This window comes from Emydura macquarii, unplaced genomic scaffold (assembly GCF_026122565.2).
Source record: "Emydura macquarii macquarii isolate MOO-44397 ecotype Brisbane River unplaced genomic scaffold, CSIRO-AGI_Emac_v2 contig_1045, whole genome shotgun sequence".
Taxonomy (NCBI): Eukaryota; Metazoa; Chordata; order Testudines; family Chelidae; genus Emydura; species Emydura macquarii.
The window spans coordinates 17562040-17585533 of NW_027131182.1; positions in this window are offsets into that span (position 1 = coordinate 17562040).

Sequence of the window (23494 nt, forward strand, 5' to 3'; positions counted from 1 at the left end):
AATTTAAGGAGTCTCCTACTAGTGCTAACATGAAGTGTATGTTTGTAATGAATGACTGTAGTGGAGAGATTGAAATGAAACTAAAAAGAATTCAGGTAAATTGTTGGTCCAGTGAAGATTCAAAAGGTTTACGGTATCCAGCAGTGAATTTTGGGGAAAGATTCTATCTAGGTCAGGGAGGGCCGTTTGGTCATACACAGAAAGCAACACTAAGTTCAGAGGTAAATTCTCCATGAGAGAGCATAGTGTATCAGTAGCAGGCAGCAGCTGAACACCAAGGGTAGCAGATGTTTACCAATTTACAGAAACCAAAGGATGGTCTTTTATGATTTTGTAGATGTGTAAAAATCACCAGGGCTGCTGTCACTTCCCCAGGTGATATACTGCCACCTCCATATCCCCTTCACTCACTCCTGATCTGTAGATACACATTGCTCTCGTTCCTGTTTACCTCCTGCCCCCCAGTATACACTCTTCACTAGTCCACATGCTCTTCCCCAGGCGAGGGAGCAGACCTCCAATGGGACACCCTGAAATATCTGATTTAGTAATGATGAAGCAGTGCTCTTGCACAAGAGGCAAGAATCAGAGGAGGAACAATAAGAAAAGAAAGGGACTGGTTTGGATGGGGAAAATTAGAGTGTTCCTACTGACCTTTTCTCATAATATAAGAACAAGGAAGAGACATGAAATAAAGACAGCTAATTTTCAAATTAAGAAAAGGAAATACACTTATGTAATGCATAACCAATATGCATATGTCACTGGATTTGAGTTAAAGAACCTGTAGGATTCAAGAAAGGATTTGATATTTATATGGAAATAACATCCACAGTTGTACTAGGCTGAAACAGAAATTAAGGATATAAAACCTCACACTTTAGATCATAAGCTACTAATTGATGGAGTGTAGAAGAAAGTTCACCTAAGGGAAGGTTATTCCATCACAACCCTCTGTCAGGTTTCTTATATCCTTGTGCAAAGTTGCAAAGTATCTATACTGACTGCTGTCAGAAGTAGGGTGCTAGACTAGTTGGACTGCAATGTGACCCAGTATGGCAATTTCTGTGTTACTATGTAGGGACAAAGGGAAGATGGGAAAAGTGGAGAGAGCTGGGTTTTTTTGTTTGTTTTGTTTTTTAAACTTCAGAGGCTCATACCTCTGCTGAAAACTCCAGTGATTTCCCTCTCCCCTGCCTCCCAAATCAAACTTTATGTAGATGCAGCAGGACGAAGGGGTGGAGAGTGTGTGTATGTATGGAAAAAATAGCATGTGCTTGTGTAATTAAAGATTATTGTAATGTGAAAGCACAAGGAGTCTGAGTTAAGATTGCACGGGCGATCTTAATTCTGGCTTTTTTTTTTTTTTTTAATTTTTGAGTGCTTGATTTTGCATCCTTGATGTTCCCTAATGTAGGGTTTCAGACTGTTGGGTTTGTTTTTGTTTTGTTTTATGTAACTTCCTAGGTTTTTAACAAAGCAAACAGAAATTCCATCATAGTTACACCCCCATGGTTCAGTGGCAGGGCTGGAACCCTGAGTTTCACAGCACAGACCTTTGCTATGAGAGATAAGAGTAATGATAACAGCAATAAGCTGTTATCCTCTATGTGGGCCAGGCACTAGAGGAAGATGAGATCTGCATTTTTCCACTGAGTTTCACATTAGTTTGTTGACAGCAGGAAAGCTGGGTTCCATTCCAGTTCTGAAGGCAGTGTACTCTGGTGGTTACTGACCCTTCTGCCCCTGTCACACCAGACTGTCCTTGTTCCAGTACTTCCCACACCCTCCCTGGCTCTTTAGCCCAGCCTTCCCAACAACCCTACTCCCAGATGAGGCTCTTCACTGCTCTGACTTCCAGTCAGGCTGTTTCCTGGCTGCCTGGGCTCAGCAGGACGGCATTTGGAGCACAGGAGAGAGAATTTCCCTGCTCTCAGTTATTGTGCCCAGCACTATAGCAGTGCCTGGCTGTTAGGCGGAGCAATTGTGGGATAACTCCTGCTTGGCCCCTGCAGCCATAGGATGGAGTAAGCCAGGCACAGATCTCAGTGTATTTAGCTGTCAAACTCTTAACTAAAGTCTGAGCGTATGTAAGCTGAAATTTTCAGAGGGTCATAACTTGGCCAAATTTGGGAGGATTTTCATGGGCACAGCAAAAGAGCCATCCCTGCCACCAGGGCGCGCACACCCCTGCTCCCCTAGATCCCAACCACATTGTAAGTCCCTGCTCCAAAGGATGGAGGCGCCAAAGTTTCTCAACAAACTGATTGTAAGAATTTTTTAACTTGGCAAAACTAATTTTTCTCTAATCTCATTCTGTGAAGGAGCTGACCTGTTTTTGCTGAAATTTTGCAAATGGCAGACACTGAACATGAAATTCTAAACAGACAGGAGACTGGTATATTGTTCTTTTCTTTTAACCCCAAAGATTAACAAATTTACAAGCAACTGAAAATGAGGTTTTATAACAGAAGATATTGGACAATTTTAACTGGAGGTGTCACAATCTGTTTCACCTATAATAATATACATTCCCACCATTTATGGAGCCTCAGCAACACTGGTGTTGCTCTAGGGCATATGGCTTTGGGGTAGGAATCAGAAAAGAATGATAGACTTACCAGACTCCTGTGACATAAAACAGTTTCCCTTTTGTGGGGGAAGTTTGCACCCTCTATTGTATTGCAGACACAGAGTGGAATACATGCACCTGTAACTATGTAATTTGTGGCTTCATGGGGTGACCAGATAGCAAGTGTGAAAAATTGGAACAGGAGGTGGGGGGTAATAGACATCTATATAAGAAAAAGCCCTAAATATCAGGACATCTGGTCACCCTATGGCCTTAGTACTTAGAAATGCACGAATCCTGATTTTGCACACAATGCAAGTGAGGGTGCCAATGTTGCAAGGAGAAGTTGCACCCATGAAAATGAGGGCACAGTTTGCAAAATTTTCCTCAATTTCCTTATCTATAAAGTAGGGCTAATACCTATTGATCAATGTTAGGGGATTGTTGGTAGGCTGAATTAATATTTTTGCCTATGAAAAGTGATGATCTTATTTATTAAACTGTTGGCATGCTGTGGGTTCCCCAGACCAATGCTGATCTTCAGTCGTAGCCTGTGAAACTCCTGGTCCAGCCAAAGTGAAATGATTGGACTACCTAATCATGTTAACACGCCGGTCTCCTTGCCTGTGCAATGTAACGAGAGTGCGCGGAGCTGTCCAAGGTGACGAGGAAAACGGGCTCGCTGGCTAATTGCGTTGCATGTTTAAAGCACCTGTTCCCCGACCCCTAGAGTGACTGCTCTAAAAAAGATGCCACCTAGTAGCTTGGTCCTCCTTGAGCCCAATGCGTTTCGACAGCTGCCACTGACGGGCTGCCCGCGAGGGATCCCCAGGAGGGCTCGGTGATACGCCCCATCTCGCGCCTAGTGCGCTGGGCTGGATCCGCCTCTCCCAGCCCGGGGGCCGCCTCCCTCTGCCGTCAATCAACCCGCGAGGCTGGTCCCACGGCAGAGCCGGTGCGAAGGCGGCTGGCTCAGCTCCCGCCTTCCCTGGCCGCGGTGCGGTCCGCGAGGTGCCTTCCCGGGCTCCGCTCCGCCCTGCCCCGCGCGGCCCGCGGCCTTCCCCGAGGGCTGCTCTAGGAACTAGCCCAGCCGTCCCCTGCTCCGGCCGCCCTGCCCAGGGCCCTGCCGCCGCGATCTCCTCCCGGAGGGGCCGCCCGCGCAGCCCCTTGGCAGCTCTTTTCCCCTCCCTGCCCGCGGCGAGCGGGCCAGCCTGGTGTCCCCGCGCTGCAATGAGTGCCCCGCGCCGAGCACCGCCTGGGGCAGCCCTGCAGCCGGGCCCCCTCTCACAGCAGGTAAGGGGAGCGTGGGGGGAGGGGGGCACTCCCATCTACAGACAGCAGCGCCCATTAACCGGAGGTGAGCAGGGTGGGGCAGCCCCCCCAAGTGGACGGAACGTGTTGCGGGGAGGCTGCCGGCAACGGGTGTGCAGGAGGGTGCTGGGGGTGTTTCTGTATATGACACAGGAGGGGCTGGATACGTTTGCTATGGGGAGATATTGGGGTATAGAAGGCGTAGAGAATTGGGAAGTGTGTGGGGGCACCAAAGGGAGAGTTTATGCTGCACCCTGCAGAACATTTGGGTGCATTTCCGACAATCCATTGATATATGTTAACATATTGAGTTGGGATTTTAAAAAAGTTTGCTGCTATAGGGTGACCAGGCATCTGGAGTTTATCAGACCATCTTAATATTGGGGGCTTTGTCTTGTATAAGCAGATATTACCCCCCCCCCAAAAAAAAAAAAAAAAAAAAAAACAAAACAAAACCCAAAGTGTCCCAATTTTACACTTGCTATCGGATCACCTTAGCTGCCCTGAGGGTGCTTGCAGAGGTTGTTGCCTTTAGCGCGGCATGTTCCACAGCCTGTGTACCAAGCCTAGTGTCTGTGTTCCTACTGTTTTGTGGGGTCAGAGAGAGACAAGGTGGGTGAGGTAATATCTTTTATTGGACCAACTTCTGCTGGTGAGAGAGACAAGCTTTTGAGCTTACAAACAGCACTTAGTCTTCAGGTTATTTGTGGAGTCATGTTAGTCTTACAGAAAACTTGAAACGTGGCTGTTGTCCTGGTATTTGCTTTAGTTCTACAAAGCATTTTAAGGTATTTATTCATCTGCAGTTTAGGGGCCCACCCAGGCTCTGGTGGTGTGTGGCGGCTGTCCCCCAGTACAAAACAGCCTAAAGCTGGCATGGTCAAGGTTTTCTTGCTCCCCACCAGCTCTCTGCTCTCCATAAAGTAGTTATGGAGTCCCCCAAATGATGACAAAGCGACTGGACCAACACACAGCCAGTCCATATTGGAGGAGTGCAAAGGCCACCTTTTGCATGGCCTCCTCCTGCGCTGAGCAGGGTGTCCCTCAGACATACTTGAGGATCTGGGCCTCTAAATATATCAAAGAAGAAAGGCATGTTTATGTGGTCGTAGGGGGTGGTATAATAATTATACTCAGAGTTATTTAATAGTTTCCATTCTAAACCTCTGTCTTCATCTTACACTTTTCTGAAAGTTCCACCTTTTGGGCTGAAATATCAGGACACTGTCTCTGTCCCTCATTGATTTTCTATGCAGAATGTCTGAGCAAATGTAGTTCAGTTGTATTTGAAAAGGAGAATGAAAATACTACTTTCCTCACTGATAAAATAGAACAGTACTACAGTGGGAACCTGAAATGTGAGATGCAAATAGATCCACTTTAGGAGAAATGCCTTTCAGTGCGTCTGTGAAATTTGGTTTTGATCAAAAATTGTTTTTTTTTCATTTGACCAAGTTACAACCCTTTTAAGATCACCTCCTGCTCAGGCACCGGTTGGCTGTTTCTTGTTCATTGGCTTTTCCTTTGCTAATCTTGTGAAATGAACATTTTAGGAAGCAGACTGAGCATACTGCATGGCTAATTTAGCTGCCTACTGAAAAGGATTTCAAATCTGTACGTAAGCCAAGGAAGGAACTCCACATTAGTCCTTTCTCCAGCTGCTTGTCCAGTGCTGTGCTAAAGTGCACCATGAGGGAGTGAGCTGCTGTGGTCTCTCACAGCTCTTCCCCTGGAGTAGGATTCTGTCAATAGGGCTTGGAGCTCCTCTGGACAGGCACTTTCTTGCAAGAGCCTCTCCATTCCCACAGCCTCCTCTCTATATCTCACCACAGGGACAGTGCCTGTGGCATTGCAAGATGAGAATTGATCGAGGGAAGGCTTCTGTGCACTTTATAAGGTGCTCAGGATGAATCCCTGCTCTGCCATACCCAGGCCCGCGGACAGCAATTCTGGGCCCCAGTGCAGAACAGTCAATGGCCCCCCTAGAAAGGGATGGCTGAGGCTTACAACCAGGGGCAGCAGGTGCAGCTTCCCTTCAGGAAGGCCAACTCCCTGTCCTGCCTCTTTCACCCGCGGCCCCACCCACACTCCACCCCTGTTCCGCCCCAGGCCCTGCTCCACCACAGGCCCTGTCCCTTTCTCCCACTAGGTCCCCCTCTTCTCTTCCACACACACCTCCTTCCCCCAGGTGGCAAGCGACAGCAGGGTGTTTGAGTGGGGAGGGGAAGGAGGCACGCAGTGAGCAGCAGCGGGGGGCAAGTGGGGGAGGAGAGAAGGGATGCATGCTGCGAGCAATGGCGGGAGGGCTGAGTGGGGAGAAGGGACATGACAGTGGGGAGGCCAAGCAAGGAAGGAAGGGTGTAGAAGAGAGAAGGGGGGCCGAGCAGGGAGGGGGTGGGGCCAGAAGTGGAGTGTGGGTAGAGCCTCAGGTGGAAGAGGCAGAATGGGGAGCTACCCTTCACCCGCTGCACATGTCCCAGGCCATTTTAAAATTGCCAGGCCCTGGGGCAGTTGCCCCATTTTCCCTGCTCCTCCTCTTCACCCCTCTCTCCCCGTGCCGTCAGCAGGCCTGGCCATACCTTAAGGTCTCTACATCTGACAAAGGCATAAGGTTCCTTCAGTGTGCAAGAGAGGGGCTCTCCCAAGGTGTTTGGGACAAACTGTGCCAGCAGGCTGCAGCTAAGTTGTTTCAGATTGTGGATTTTTACCCACGTTATTGTCCATTTTAATTGACCCAATAGAGCTAGTCAGTTTTGAAAGTCTTGCCCATAGTACATGAGTGCATCTGAATATATTAATGTAAATATCATAGAAATAAGAGAAAGTATGATATAGAGCAAGATTATGAGAATAAAGCTAATGTAAGAAGAAAAGTGAAAAACAGTTACAAGATATCTGTGTGAATCTACAGTTGGAGGAAAAATGGCACTATATATTGTCAGAGATGCAATATATGATTGTTTTAATTAAAGGTTGTACTGTAATGCATACAAGGGGGCAATGATTTTAGAAAGCTTAATCATGCAACTTTAATGGTCTAACATGGTATTTTTTTTGTACGTAATAGCAGTCCTTCCCAGTACATTTTAATTTTCTTAGTAATGTAAAATAACTCAGAAGGTGAACCAAAGCACTTTGAAATCATAGGAAAGATTTCCATTCCCTTCAATAGGCATTGGATCAAGTTCCTTTTGTCGGTACATCTGGAGACTCTTGATAATATTTGGAAATACTTTATTGTTTCTGTAGTTGTTTGGTGCTGTCATGAAAAAAAATAGAGCTGGAGTAAAACCTTAAAGAGTACCTTATAATTTGATGTCAAATGTCTAATGACTCACGTAGATTAGTATTTTACTCCACAAGTAGCCTGGTGATTTCAATGAGACTACTTGGTGCAATAAGGTGCCTCTTGAGTTCCCAGATTTTTCTTCCACAACTCTGAGGTTGTGCTATGAATCCTCCTTGTTAGGCAGAGCAGGATTAAAAGTAAATATTGTCCAAAACAAACTGACAAAAATGTCTCTGTTTGCTTTATGCCAATGTGAGTTTTAAAAAAATTGCTGCAAAGAATCTGCTCAGTGGTGCTTAAAAAAAATCTGTACAATACATTCATACATGCTGTGCTTAATTTTAGAATCCAGTAATGTAATCCATAACCCATTTCTAGCTTGCTCAGTTTTCATGTACAACCCAAAAAGTTTTGGGGAGCATTCCTCTATTGCTTATAGAGTTACTGATCTTTGGCCCCAGTAAATCTGGTAAAATGATTGTGCCCCTAACAAGATTTGTCTCTTCTGTTTCTGCAAGGTGACTGTTATATACATTTCCTCTGTATTACAGAAATATTTATTTCCATTTACATTTTTATCTATTTGTATCCACATTTATTATAATGGTTATACTGTCTCTTCTTGAGTCTTGATCCAGCTCTTCAATTTCCTTCCTGCTTTCTTTTCCCTGTTGTATTCTGAGTTACAGAACAATTTATAGCGAGAGTCCTGTAGCACTTTAAGACTAACACATTTAATTTCTGCAAGCATAAGCTTTCGTGGGCTGTAACCCACTTTGTCAGATGTCAGATGTTACAGCCCACGAAAGCTTATGCCTGCAGAAATTAAATGTGTTAGTCTTTAAAGTGCTACAGGACTCTCGTTGTTTTTGCTGTATACAGACTACCCCTCTAGAACAATTTATGAAACTGGCCAATCCCATTCAGAGCATCGCTTCATTTGCAGTTGAATTCTGAAGAGACATTTAGGCAGCTTTGTTTATTGTGGCTTATGCCTTGCTTTTACTGCTGCTCATATGGAGAAAAAGAAAAGTGCATCCCAGTCTCTTCAAGCCATCTGTGATGTAATATTCCAGAGAGTTGACAAAAATTCAGAAATGGTTGTACAAATACAGTGTTCTGATGTTTGAAAAAAGAAATCTTGCTGTTAAAAATGAAGATAAAGGAACACTGTCAAGATGGTGTACATTAAAAATTCTTTTCTTAAAGCACTGCAGATTATTAAAACTGAAATAATTTTAAAAGTCTGAGGCCTGATTCTCCCCTCTCTCATGCTGATTGTAAATCAGAAGTAACTGCATTGAAATTAATCAAGTTATATTGGAGAAAACATGGTGTAAATGAAACAGAATTGGGCCCCCAGTTCATGCATTTAAGCCCAGTCCATCAAAGTACCTATGCATGTGCTTAGCTTTTATTATGTGAGTAGTTCCATACATGTTAATGGGACTAACAACATGCTTAATGTTAAGCAAGTGATTAAATGCTACGCTGGACTGGGGCATTATTAATATTTTATATAGTGTGTAGGGTTGCCGATTTTGGTTGGACATATTCCTGGAGGTTTCATCACATGACATAATCTTTAATTCCTGGAGGGTTGGCAATCCTAAATGTAATTGCTGTATGTGGCAGCATGTGATAGGTGCAGTTGTTTACAGGGAAACAACAGGTCCCTGCCCCGAGAAATTTACAATCTAAGGCTCTGACCCTACAAAGACATACATACATGCTTAAATTTACACAGTGTGAGTAGACTCATTGAAGTTGCTTGTGTGTGTATAATTAATAAAAATGTGTGTTTAAGAATTTAATTTTTTTTCCAAGGGTAAGTATGAGGCAGAATGGAAGAAGGTACAATATTATATTATTACTATACAAAATTATATTCTTTGTTGTATGCATATAATGTAACAACAAATATTACTCAATCAAATGAATGTACTTTTGGACATACATACATCCTCTCTCACACATCCTATCACTTCTGTTTTACTGGCACGTTTCCAAAAAGCAAGACCAGGTTTCTCGATTTTATTTTATTTTATTAAAATAAACTAAATCATTTAAGAAAAGTGAAAAAATATGTATTTTATTCTTAAATAGTTTATTGTCTAAACTCACTTTCTGAGATTAAGAACAGTTTCAGAGACTCAGCAATCCAGCTGCTAAAGTTGGGAAGTTTCCGCTATTTATTTATCCATTCTGACAATTGTTAATATTATGGGCCGGACTCTGGTAGCTTTACTCCCATTGAGAGTTCTTCAGTAAGGACTACCTTACCCGAAAAACAGCCCCACTGACTTCAAGCATCACACATGATGGTGCCAGTCAATGGGACTATTTGGGGAATAAGGTGCTAACCAAGGTAAGGGTCTCAAAAATGGACCTATGTAAAAAACAAAGTCTCGTTGACTGCTATTTCTAGTTTTTGATTTACTAGTTTAGGAATTGTGACTTTGGGATCTTGTATCATGGTGTTTAAGAACTGCAGAAGTAATCTGCTTCTAGGTTTGTTTAAAGTTTTCATTAAATTCTAAACTCTTTAGGGCAGGGACCATCTTTTTGTTATGTGTTTGTACAGCACCTAGAACAATGGGGGTCCTGATCCATGATTTGGGCCTCAGTGTGTTATTGCAGTGCAAATAAATAATTATAATAAACTGTATTGAAGGCAATTAAATAATATCAGGTATGACTTCAGTCCACTTATTGTGGTGGCAACACAATAAACTGATTGAATAGCCTTTTGCTTCCAAGGTCAGGTTTTCCTGTGGGCCCTATCCACATTATAACTGAAACCATTTGGTAGAATTTTCTGGACTCTGAAATAACGTGTCCTCTTGAACAAGTATGTCAGCAATTCCTACTACACAATGTGATACAAAGCACAGACATGACCAGATGTGACACGTCATCCCATCTGAAATGCTGAGCCTGCAGGAAATAAAAGCAAAACAGTGGATTATTCTGAGCTATATTTAAAAAATGTTTATTTTTCATTGGAGCAAATATGAACAAGAGCGTATAAACTGGACCCATATTAATAGAGAATAGGGGAGAGTCCCACAGAGCTGGGAACAGCACACACAGCATCTGCATGGACATCCTTGGCCTCTGGCATATTATTGAGATTCAAAAATTGGGGGAATTACCACCTCCCTTTGCATTTTTAGGGGGACCCAGACCATACCCCGGACACTCACCTCCAAAAATGGAGTGATCTTGTAGAAGTTCTACTGGGGGAAGCCTACCATTTCTCATTCCTGACGTGGATTTTCAGTATGTAGGAACAGTCTGGTTCTTAATGCTTACGTCGTGCTTTATTATTTCAAAGCACTGCACAGTACAAATATTAATGAATTCAGCCTCTCAACACGCATGTGAAGTAGGTAAGTATTTATTATCCTGTACAGCTGTGATAACTGAGGCACAGAAAGATTACATGATTTTTTTAAGTCTCCATAGGGAGTCAGTGGTGGAACTGGGAATAGAACCAGGCCTTCTGACTCCCTTCCTGTGGTCTATGAACAAGAGCCCTCCTTACCTTCAATGAAGCCAGGTTATCTGAAGAATTTAGGATGCTGCTGTCAAGTTCTCTGAATGGAAAATAGATACCCCTGTCCCCATGTTTGAACTAGCAAGCTGCACCTCTTTCCTCCTCCTTTTTGTCAGGAGTACTGTATTATTTCTTGTTACTAGTTATTCAATTAGATTTATAAAATGAGAAGTGCCTATCTGAATGCTCTATTTCAAAACACGAATAATCTCATGGAAGTGAATTATAAATATACTTTTCAGATAATAACCAGGGATCTCTCTCTCCTTCCAGAGTTACTCTTCTCCCTGCTTATTAATTGCAATGCATTTGCAAGTATTTTGCTATTTATTAAAATGTAAAAGGAGCTAGAGATTATATCTATCTAGGTATCTGAAATAAAATCATCCTAAGTATGTCAGTGATGGAGATAAATCCTGTTAATGCTGCATGGAGACAGATCTGTTGAGAGAGGATTAGCAGGATACATTTTCTTTTGGTTGTCGTGACAACCATGACTCCATGCAGCTGTAAAATTGCATGTTAATCCATGCAGGTTAATCTAGATTCAAGATTAGCTCATCAATATGAAGCTGCTAAACAATAAATGGGTTAAATGCCTTTTATTCTTTTTCTTAAAAAAAAACAAAAAACAAAAAAAACCCAGCAAAAAAACACTGTATACAAATAACATTATATGACCCAGGAAGGTATTTACACCCTGAATTTAAGTTTTTGATCCAAATATTATTATTATTATTATTCATTACAGCAGTAACCAAAAAGTTCTAGGTATTGTACATATATATGTGCAGGCAGTGTCAGTCTCCCCCGTCTCCCCCCCTCCACCCCATATTCCCTCCCTACACACACAGAGTTTACAATCTGATAGATACAATCTACTAGCAAACTGGTGAGGGAAATGATCACTGATTCACATCTTGTTACTACCATGATTGCTGCTTGTTTGCTTCGTTCAATTAGTTTTTTCATAAATGAATGTCTGGATCATTTCTTATAAGTGTCATGGAAGGAGTGGATGTTGAAAAACAATTTGATATCCTGATACAGCACAGCACTTAAGCATATGCTTAACTTTAAATTCATTAGTATTCAATGGAATTACTCACATGCATAAAAGTAAGCATATACTCAAAAGCTTATTCAAGATGGAATGAGGAATGCCTGGTGCATAAGCTCAGGAAGAGAGTTTTGTGCATAGTGCTAGTGAATAAAAGGGAATGGCAGGAAACGTGATAACAGACATGGTTTAATCAATAGGGAGGAACAGAGCTATGCAGAACCTTGAAGGCAAAGACAAGAAACTTCAAGTCAGGTGGCTCAATTTATGTGATGAAACTTGAAAATGAAGTTTCCATGTTTCCATGTGAAGCAAAAGAAAATGAAAGATTGTGAGAAAATGTTCTGAGACTAATTAGTCTGGAAAAGTTGCAGTCCAGTAGTTAGAACAGCCATCTAGGAATCAAGATTCTTGGGTTTATTCCTGATTCAGTCACTGGCTTGCTTTTTATCCTTGGGCAAGTCACTTAGGCCATGTCCACACTATGGGTGCAATAGTGGCACAGCTCTGGCACAGTATAGCACTGTATTGTAAATGCACACTACAAGGACAGAAGGAATTTTCCCATTTCTGTAATAATTCCACCTCTCCAAATGACGGTAGGTGGGTCAACTGAAGCATTCTTCCATTCACCTAACCATGTCTACACTTGAGGTTTAGGGGGGGTTAGTTATGGTGCTCAGGGATGTGGATTTTTCACACCGTTGAGCATGGTACCTATGTCGACCTAAGTTTTAAGCATCGACCAGGCCTTATACTCTTAGTAGCTCAGTTTCCCCATATGTGAAGTGGGTGTGTTAATACTTACTGTGCCTCTCGAGTGATTAAGGCTTTATTAATGTTTAGAAAGATCTTTGAAATTCTTTGATATAAAAGGCCGTACAGATACGTCTCTTATTATTAGTTAATAGTCTGATATCACAATAACACTACTTAAAAATTATCTAAGCTATTGGCATGGTCTTGACTATAATCATAGCAGTTGGCTACAACAAGCATTAATAAATTTAGCTAATTACAACTTAATTTTCTAGAATGTAGCCTATGTATGAGTTTTTCAGTGAGATATGTATAAAAAGTTTGAAGAGTCTGTGCTATTTATTATTCAAATTCAAGACAAAGAGTGCTGATTTTTAAAAAAAATTTTTTTTAAATGTTTATCATGGAAAAGTAAGAAAATACATCATCCAGAAAATGAATTAGAAAATTTACTTGTCCTCTGATGTGCAATTATGACAAATTTCAAACTAAATTAATTAAATAAACTATGAAGCAGGGGTATTTTAGTCCTAATTTAAGTGCAAATCTCAACTCAGCCTTAATTGTTTCCTTTTTTTTTTAATTCAGCTTCATGAGGAAGACAAAGGCACAGATTTTGTGTTGCAGAATAGCCCCTTTATGCCATCCCATTCATGTAAAGAAGCCCTAAGGGACCCCCACAGAATACACTCATTATAACCATAGGGCAGTTCTCCACACAGAGTAGAGGTGGCATAACAGCACTATGCCAGTCCTTCCCCAGTGCTGCTTTAAATTGTCCAACTAGTGACTGCCTCTATGGCCTATTCTGCCAGCAAAGAATAGGTGGATCATATTGCTTTCTAGTCACATTTCCTCTAGCCCTGTTCAACATTCGGGGCGGGAGACTGTGTAGAGTCACTGTACTAGCTGTATGCTATATTGAGAACCACCCTTCAATGGAGGGATTCTGCAAGGACCATTTAAGCTCCCCCCTAATGGCCCCTTTATGTTGTGGAATGTCTGTTTTGCCATATTGAAACTGATCCCTAGTTTTCCTGTCTTCAGACAAAAATCTTCATTTCATTGAAGTCAAGGTTGAAAGTATTGTCAGTCCAGCCCTCCAGCCAGGACCAGAATTCAGGAGGTGCAAAAGTAGGATAGAGCACTGCAGGTTTTTGAAGAAGGTCCCTGTTTGAAAGGGACAATTCACTGTGGATAAGGGTGGCACGACAGGGTCAATGAGGTATAGATCATTTTGCAACATCAATTAAATTGTTACCTCTTTTGGCCCAAGTGGGTCTTTCAGGTTGTTACTGTTAGGTGGAGAAATTGATAGTGGAATCAGGTATTTCTTTGGTACAATCCTGTTTATTTACAAACATATACAAAGTCCTGTTTCCCTGAACAAATCAAACGACAGGAGACTGTTTCTTTCTTCACACTAGCAAGCCTCTTTCAAACAGCAGTCTACCCAAAAGCTCTCTCGCTTAGCTTCCTCTCAGGTTCATGATGCAAGTGCTTTTCCAGGGCTTCCTTCTCTGTGTGCTTCTGTGGTGTTTCTGCTGCTTCTCTCCACACACATCCAGCCACTCTGCATTTGCATTCAGCTCCCACTGAAACCCCCTTTGCCCACAGAGTTGAGATTCCTCACCACTCTTGTATGTGGCCTGTATTTTGAGAGCGGGTTCCCGTTATCTCAACTGTCTATTCCATAAAGGATCTTAATTGTTTTTTACATTTGTCCTAAATGGCGAGTGGTTGTCACATGCCCTAGTTCAGCAAGGTTTCACCCAACCTACAGCATAGCGATATATTTTCCAAAGCACATCATTTAGAACTGTAGAGTGAATGGAAGTTTTGTCACTGTCTTCAATAGGGCCAGGATTTCACGCGTCATTTCTTTTTTGCAACAAGGACAAGGCTCAAAGTTGTATTTTTTTTTCTTTTTTTAATGGTTTATGTTTTCATAATCCAAAGGTATTGTGGAGTCATTTTACATACAGTGCAGTTCAGACTATATTATTCCCTGTGTTACACTTCTTAGTGTAGAATTTCTTAATTTTCCATCAGTTTTACTTGAACCGACTTGATGCTCAATGCAGATTTCAGTTATAGGTTTGATCTCTTATAAGGCACCTCCTCTGTAAAGTGACTGCACCCCATTGGAGTTGTGACGTGCTGGTCAGTGCAATGGCCAGTCCCTGTGCTTGTGTGCTGGCTGGAAATCCTGTCCTGATACTGTACTCTTCCCCCTCCAGCACACGTGTTAGCCCAGGGTCGGATTTAATCCTAGGACTCTTATGTTCCGGTTACAATTAAAGCAGATATGATTTAAAGGGGCTATAATATTGCTACTTATATCTCTTTAAAGATGCTGTAGGTTATTATTAAAGCAGATATGATTTAAAGGGGCTATAATATTGCTTCTTATATCTCTTTAAAGATGCTGTAGGTTATTATTTCATGGCTTTGGGGGTCAGTTTTGTGATTGCCTGTTTGTGTAACACTCTTTGGAGAGAGCTCTGCATAGCTAATTGCTTAAAGAGTAGGTAAATTGAGCAATATAAATAGTTTTCTTTCCTTTAAAGTACTGTATTTATTAAAGAGTTAATCTATTTCTGCATATCTAGTGCTAGTAAGTTAATGTTTACATTATACAGGTGCACGTGCAGAGACACCATATTCCTTTCTTTTATATTTTGTATTTATAACATTTTAAAATATGCTAACCACAATCAGGGTCTAGTAACTAGATTACCACCCCCCTACCCTCTATGCCTCAAAAAAAAAAAGTAGTAATGAGAAGGTGCAACTATCCATTTCTTATTGTCCTCAGTGTGCAGAGATAGGAGTTCAAGAGAGAAATTGTTTACCTTTTAGAATTAACTTCACAATGCTAAAGGCCATGCTGACAACTTGCCAGGAATCCGAAGTCTGCATCAGATTTACATGTAAATGCATTGCACACCTATGGCACCATAAATAAACATTAAATAATAATCGTATTACATGCACGTGCCTTTTAAAAATAATTAGTGCTCATGGACCTTGTACCTTCCTGACAGAGCAATGCAAACTTTTTCCTGTTTGAATTCACCAATAATAAACCCTTACCCAGCACTAAATCCTATTTGTTACTGGGCCGTTACAGCATGAGGAAAGCTGCACTTCTCATTTTAGGATGCTGCAAGCCATATTTGTCCCTAAGGCTGAATTTGAGCAACTCTAAGCTAGGGCTGATCCTGTAGGCAGGAGCTTCCATCAATGTAAAGGGAATGGAGAACTCAAAACATCTCTCAGGAGGTGTTCAGTTGCAGAACTGGCCACCTAATAAACATCAATGGCAAGCATCTAAAAGGCATCCTAATGCAAACAGTGTGCTGCCACCCATTAAATAAGATTTATATCATCGGACCCCTTCCTCGGTCTATAAGATTTATATCATCTTAATTTTGAAGCATAATCAAAGCTTCATGTGAGGCGTTTTCTCTTACGAGCAATTCAGTGGTAATTAACTCTGACATGTTCTTGCTTCAGTACTAAAGATTTCTTTATTTATTTTTCTCTCAAGCCTTCCCACCAATTCCCTCCCTGCTCACCATTTTATCTCCCCGCTTCATTTGGCTGCTAGATGCCATTTAAACAACTGATGTCCTGCTAGGTTGGGAGAATGATGCAGGGATTCCCTCCAGAGCAAAGAGCCAGAACTCTTGTAAAAAGTAGGGCTGGCAACTTTCCCAGACACAGATTACATCCCCTCTTTGGTGTTCTTGGCCTCTAGTGACCCAGGGTTTGATGAGCTTCTGAATGCTTGTTTGGCAGAACAATGAAAGTGCTGATTTGCCTGGCCACCTCAAACTGGCCCCACATTTTACATGAAAATACAGACTTCAAGAAAAATATCTGAATGCAAGTTGTGATGTGGGACTAAACTGGGCATTGCTGATATTCATTATACATATTGGACATGTCAAAAGAAGCAAATTACTGATAAGTTTTATTTCTAAACAGGTGCCGACATCATCCCAGCCCATACCCTCACATAGAGCCCTTCTTGCAAACCTTTGGCTGCAGGCAAAACTCCTGACAAAGGGAATTTTCTTATGTGAGGACTATAGAATTTAGCCCATAAATGCTTCTGAATAATTTTTAATGAGATTGAACTGAAAACAGGCAATAGATCATCCTTTTGGAAATTGCATCTAATGGCAGGAAAGAAAAAGGCTTGTTTGTTTGTGTGTATGAATTACAATAAATCACAGCACATAACCTAAATCACAACATGAATCAAAGGCAAGGAAGAGTATTTTCAAGCAATAAGGTCTTAGATTTCTGCCTTTTTTCACTATCCAGAGGGAAAAGTCAGTCACACTACCAGTATGGGCAGCATCCATCCCTTTGTCATAAAGTAGCAAATGTAGGGGCTGATCCTGTTTCTCTCTGTATCAAGTCCCCAGTTTATAACTAGGAAATAGCTCCCTTTACAGACATGTTGCAGAACACTGTTTCCTTAAGAGAAAATCCTGCTTTGGCAGTTCTTTTTTCTTCTCTGACTTCTTTTGCTATCTTGTGTTATTTGAGAGCTTCTGGTTTTACTACTCAAATTACACTTTGCTCCTTATGAAAGAATCTTGTGTGAATTATAAATCACAAATCAATTAATTAACATTTATCTGGTTCCCTGAATACTTCAGAGAACTGCATATATGTTGAGCTTTATTAGCCCACGGTGACAGAATAAACTTAGATGAAAAGGTGCTGTGACTGTAGATGCCACAAAATCCTGGGATTAGTAGTAACAATACCTAGCTTTTATATAGCATTTTTTTACTAGTAGAGCTCAAAGTGCAAAAGGAGGTAAGTATCATTATCCCAATTTTATAGATGGCACAGAGCCACCAAGTGGCTTGCCCAAGATTACTTAACATCCAATGGTAGAGCCAGCAACAGAAACCAAGTCTCCTGAATACCAGTCTAGTGCTTTAACCACTAGGTAACACTGCCTTCCATTCAGTTTAAGGAGCCCCAGCCACTGCTCTCCAGTGAGCTTCATCCAACACCTCACTCCTTGTATGAAAAAAGATCATTCAGAAGCTCTGTCAGGATCCATATTTAGACATCACTACCAAAAGGAAGGACACTGGGAAGCTTCAGTCTTGATTAGGGACAGAAACAGAAGGAAGAATGCTATCAGACCCCTCCTTTCCATGATGGATGACTTTCCTTGGCCATCATGCATTCCTAGTATAAATCTGGGATTCTAGGTATTAAATTATATATATTCATGAATTGTGTATTTTAATGGCTTTTAAAATTTGGCATTGGAATAATGCATATTTTAAATACTTCAAAACCAGAGTTGTATATGTTTTTAAAAAAAGAACAAAAAACCTTGACCAAGATGTCCCTCAGTCACAGCCTTTCTATTGACTCTTATACAGCATCCTCGGTCCATAGGTATCAGTTACTGTTTAAATAAAGGGAGCATTCACTTTTCTAGTGTACTGTCTTCACACATGGAAAGTGCTTTCTTTCAGCCATCTGTTTTGCCATTTAGGACATCTTATAGATGATCATTTGTTGTTTGTCAAACAAATGTAAGTGACTATAAAACTACGTGAGAGAGAATTATCAGATATTCTGTAGTGGTTCTGGGAACCCATTTAAACTCAAAACTAGGGCTGGGCAAATTGTTCAGTACAGAGATGAAATTGTTGCAGGCTGACGTTTTGCAGGTTGTAACCTGTGATATGTCTATTGTGATATGTCAGTTGTGTCACTACATCATCTCATTGGAACAGCATCCCCAGAAGAGCTTGCGCACTGAAAACCGAGCCCTAGAGCAAAAGATTTAGTGGGTAGGCATTATGACAATATGATAGTTAGGCTGCCCTACATTATTGCAATTAGATTATTGTATCAAGTTCAAGTCTGTATTTGGGCCAGGGGTGTTGAACATAGTTTGTCAGTCAGGATTTCATGAATGCTAAACCTGGCTTGGCCACTGATTCTCTCTGTAGAGTTGGGCAACTCTGTTAATCGTACTACCTCATTTTCCCTATCTGTAAAATGGAGATAACTAACGTACCTACCTCATAGTGCCAATGTCAGAATTAATCAGTGTGTTTTAAAGTATTTCAGTGCCTGAGTGCTAAGTGATATGAGAAGGCACAAAAGCATGCTTACATTTTATCTGAATCTCATAACAAATCCCTCCAAATAACTAGATTATCTGGTGGGCCCATTTGAGAGAGGCTGGGGGTGGGAAAGCCTTCTTTTCTTTTCTTTTTTTTAATTAAGAGAGATTTTTATCATTGTCTTGCTTGAAATGGTATTTCAAAAATGCCCAAAATTTAATATACATCTTTTATTTCAAAGAGACCCTTTGCTAAAACTCTTAAGGCTGGGTTTCCCAAATCAGGGCTGAGGAAGTTGTGTCCACTCCCACTGAAAATTAATAGGTGTTAGGCACCCAACTCTCTTAGGCCCCATTCAAAGTCCCAATGTAAAGGCTTTGGGACATCTTTAATGGGATTACAGTTGGTATCTAAGAAAGCCCAGGGTTTGATTTTAAATCTATAGTGAAGCAGCCAACATTAGCAAATGTTGCCGAGCCTCATTGACATTGAGATAAGTGCAAATGACGTTTATTTGCCAGTGATAAAGGAAGTTACTCAGGGAAAAGGTAAAGTGATTTCCTTCTCATAAATAATGATACTGTGTCTCTGAACGAAGTATCAAACTAATAACCTTGTGCTCAGACTCTGAAGATTGAAAGGAACCAAGATCTACATGATAGTCATAGGAAAGGTCTACATTTTTATATATATATATATATATATTTGCAAATGGTTCACTAAAGTCATTAGTATAATCCAGTTATTTTTCTGGTGGTAACTGTATGTTCAAACAATTTTTGTTTGGATCATAGCATGTATTATGTTTTGCAGGAAAGATATCAGAAAGCACAAAAGCAGACTGTTGAAAGATAGAGCGTCATCTGAAAAGGAAGTTAATATGCAAACTAGTATGCAACCCGCTCCCCCAGAACAGTAACTGTCTCTAGTGCTATCACTGCAGTGCACCTTGTTACCATTAAACCCTTTTAAATACATTCCCTGCAAGTCTAGTGAATCTGATCAATGTGCAGATAAGGAAATTGCATCATATCTCTTTTTCTCAGAAACAAGACAATATATAAGCTTTGGAATCAGCTTTTTCTGGTTTCAACTGATACATGTCCCCTAATTTTCTAACTCTTGACTTGATTCACCAGTGAGTTACTCCAGTTTTACATTGGTATTGTTACCCAAATAACAAATATTACAGGATCTTATTAGGGGATAAGGCAACAAGCCGCATTTATTGTGAACACAGAAACTTCTGTAGATAGTATCAAAGAAAAGAAAGGTATCAACACTGTAATAACATTAATATTGTGCTCTACTTAGTGAAATAGCATTAATAATAATGTAAACACTAGGAAAACAGTATTAACATTATATCAATACTACAAATTACAGAGACACATGTTTCAATTGATGCTTTCATTCACATTCACACACACTGACAGGCACACATAGATAGAGACAGACAAACATACATAGGGATCTTCCAGGTGTCATAGTTACCAGCTTCTTGGTGCTCATGATAGTCACTGGCCAGGTGACTAGAGCATGAGGATGAGGAGCAAGGTTCTGCCGATACGCATCGGTACTCCTGGCTGATGTGATGTTGTAGACCCGAACCTCCAGCCTTCATCTTCTTGTCCCACTTTATAGGGAAAGGACCCCATGTAAGTCTATGGGTTTTGCATTGTCATGCTGCAACTGCATTCTTGGTGTGATCCTCAGTCACCCACATTGTTGCAAACCTGATCAGATTTTGTCCTTTGAAATGGGCTGGCTCCAAAGTCATCAGGGTGGGCTCCTCTTCAGCCATTTGATCATCTTTGCTTCTTTCTTCTTCCCTCAAGCATTTTAGGTGAGGCTGGTGTTTTCTTCATGTCTGTTTCGATATCCCTTACTCAGACCAATTGTTCAATCACTCTTTTTGTCTACACCCAACTCAATTGCTCAGCCATTCACACTTCAATCACTCAGGGCCAACTCCTAGCTGAAGAACTTACATATTATTTTTAGAGCAAACCTTATTTCATTTTTGACAGTGTCTTTCACAATTAGATAGATACATTACATTGCACAGTGTGGCTTTTGTACTTAGAATAGGATTTTTACAAATATATTGGAAGCAGGTAAAATTAACAGATAAACTGGCCAGTGGACATAGTACAGACATTTACAAACAATCTTAAAATTATACAAAGTACAGACAGACTTGAATTAACATTTAAAAGGGTAGAACAGTAAGAGTCAGTTTGAGGTTTTAGCTTTTGATTCAGACTGATGTGCCTTTTGGTAGGAAGGGGGGGGTGTTTGTGGCTCTGTTCTTACATATATTTCAAAAACAAGATTTTGGCCAACAGTATAACTAAATTGAGTTCAGTGGGATTACACAGAAGTCAGTCTTGAATAATGGAAGGGTGAAGCAGATACCCTGCTTAGTTAACAACAGGTTAGAATAGAAAAGGTCAGAAAGAGAGCTCTGTTTAATTCCTGGCTTATCTCCATCAATTAGAATATGAAGTAGTGGATGGAGATTGGATCCAATGTCCATTAAATTCAGGGGGTCTCTTCCCATTGACTGCAATGAATATTGGATTTGACTCTAAGTGTGTGTGTAGCGACTCCATGAAGCAAAACAATAGCAAGCAATTTTTGTTTTTGTGAAGTCCACAACCTATAGAAACTTCCAGTTCTGTCATGTGTTTAGCAAAATTCTTCCGAGTTTTCAGTAAAAAATGTGATCCACTGCTTCAGCTTTGACACGGAAATAAACCTCCACAACAATACTTTCACATTTCTCTGGTTTTCTTTTTTAATTCTCCTTCCCACTTTTTAATCTGGTATCACTCCTGGATGTTCTCCTCACTGTGGAACAGAATTCCCACATTCTGTGCTATTGGCATCAAAATCTTGTTGCCCAAATAGTTACCAGAAATTTAAATTTGTGCTAAACCAGACCTTCTTTCCTTTAATCCCATTGCATGGGAAATACTAGGATTCTGTAAAAGACCCCATGGCAAATGTTTATCTTAATTTTTTGTTACAGATTAAAAAGTACAGTGGCCACAGTAACTGTTGTATTTTGCGTGGATTGTTTGTATGGATCCACACTCCGGGGAGAGGTGCAGGTAGGCGTACAAACTCAGAATCCTCTAGAAAGCAGTGCCCCTTTGTCCCTTTGTAGGTTTCCAAACATATAAAAAGGGGGAGTGGGGAACTGTCCTAACTGCCCTCCAGTTCCTTCCACTTATTCAGGCATTCATAACCCAAGGCTCCAGAGAAATGGAAAAGCTGGATTGATGTAGGTAATAATCTTGCAAACACGACAGCTACTATGTTAAGGTTCTGTTTCATAGAATTTTATGGCCAGAAGGGACCATTAGATCATCTAGTCTGACCTCCTGTATATCATGGACCATTAATTTAACCCAGTTGCCCCTGTACTGAGCTCAGTAACTTGTGTTACATTATGTAGCATTTCGGCACTTGGGGGACTAAACTGACAGGGGCCAAGGTGTTGCCAGTGCCCAAGGCCCAGCAGGTGAGATAAACCTAAATGATTCTAGCCCGTGATCCATGTCCCCTGCTGCAGAGGAAAGTGACATCCCCCCCAAGATCATTGCCAATCTGACCTAGATAAAAATTCCTTCACGACTTCAAATCTGGTGATCAGTTTGACCCTGAGCTTGTAAACAAGACCCACCAGCCAAGTATCTAAGGCCTGGTCAACACTAAGAATTCACTTTGGCATAGCTACATCTCTCAGGGGTGTGAAAAATCCACACCCCTGAATGACGCAGCTATACCAATCTGACCCCCACTGTAGATTAGCATTAGGTTGATGGGAGAATTCTCCCGTTGACTTAGCTCAGTGGTTCCCAACCCATGGCCCAGGGGCCAAAAGTGGCCCTCAGGGTCTTTCAAAGTGGCCTGCCGCTCCCCTCCCACTGGCTGCAGAAGGGAGCTGCTGCCTAAGGACCTTGCACTACAAGACCAGTGCAGGCTTCTTGCTGCAGCCAAGGGAATGGGGGATCAGAGCTCCCTTCCCCCTGGCTGTAGCAGGCAGCATATCAAAGCACTCTGCCTGGGTCCCTAGGCACTGGGGTCCCTGCTGGAGCCAGAGGGAGGGGAGCACTGATCTCCTGACCCCCGGCTGCAGAAGGGAGCCATTGCCTAGGGACCCACGTGGAGCACATGGGGCTACAGGACGTGTGCGGTTTCCCTGCTGCAGCTGGGGGACAGGAGATCAGCGAGGATTCCTTCCGTCTGGCTGCCTGGAGGGTGGGGGGTGGGAGCTGCTGGCGGAGACTAGTGGCTCTTCACAGTTGTAAAAATGGTAACTGTGGCCCTCGAGCCAAAAAGGCTGGGAACCACTGATATCGCTACTGCCTCTCGGTGAAGTGGCTTACCTATACTGATGGGAGAACCCCTCCTGTTAGCATGGGTGGTGTCTTTGCTGAATTGCTACAGCAGCGCAGCAGCAGGAGAGTAGCTGTGCCTCTGCAGCATTTTAAGTGTAGACAAGCCCTAATTAAAAGGATTCTCTGTGGCGATTCAGAGCATTGATCCACCCCATTGCGTGTCCTGTCTCCAGCTATGGCCAATCCCTGATGTGTTAGAGGAAGGGAAAAAACTAGCAAACAGAATATACCTGGCCAGTTGTGCCTCAGGGGGAAAATGTCCTTCCTGACCTCTGCACATGGCTGGCTGAAGCCTTGAAGCATTGAATTTGATGATAGTCATTGTCTTAATGAAAAGCTGCAAGTATTATGAGCTTGTTCAGGGCAATGCAGAGCTTCCTGTTCCTCCCATGGCCTGTGAACAGAGAGGATGAACA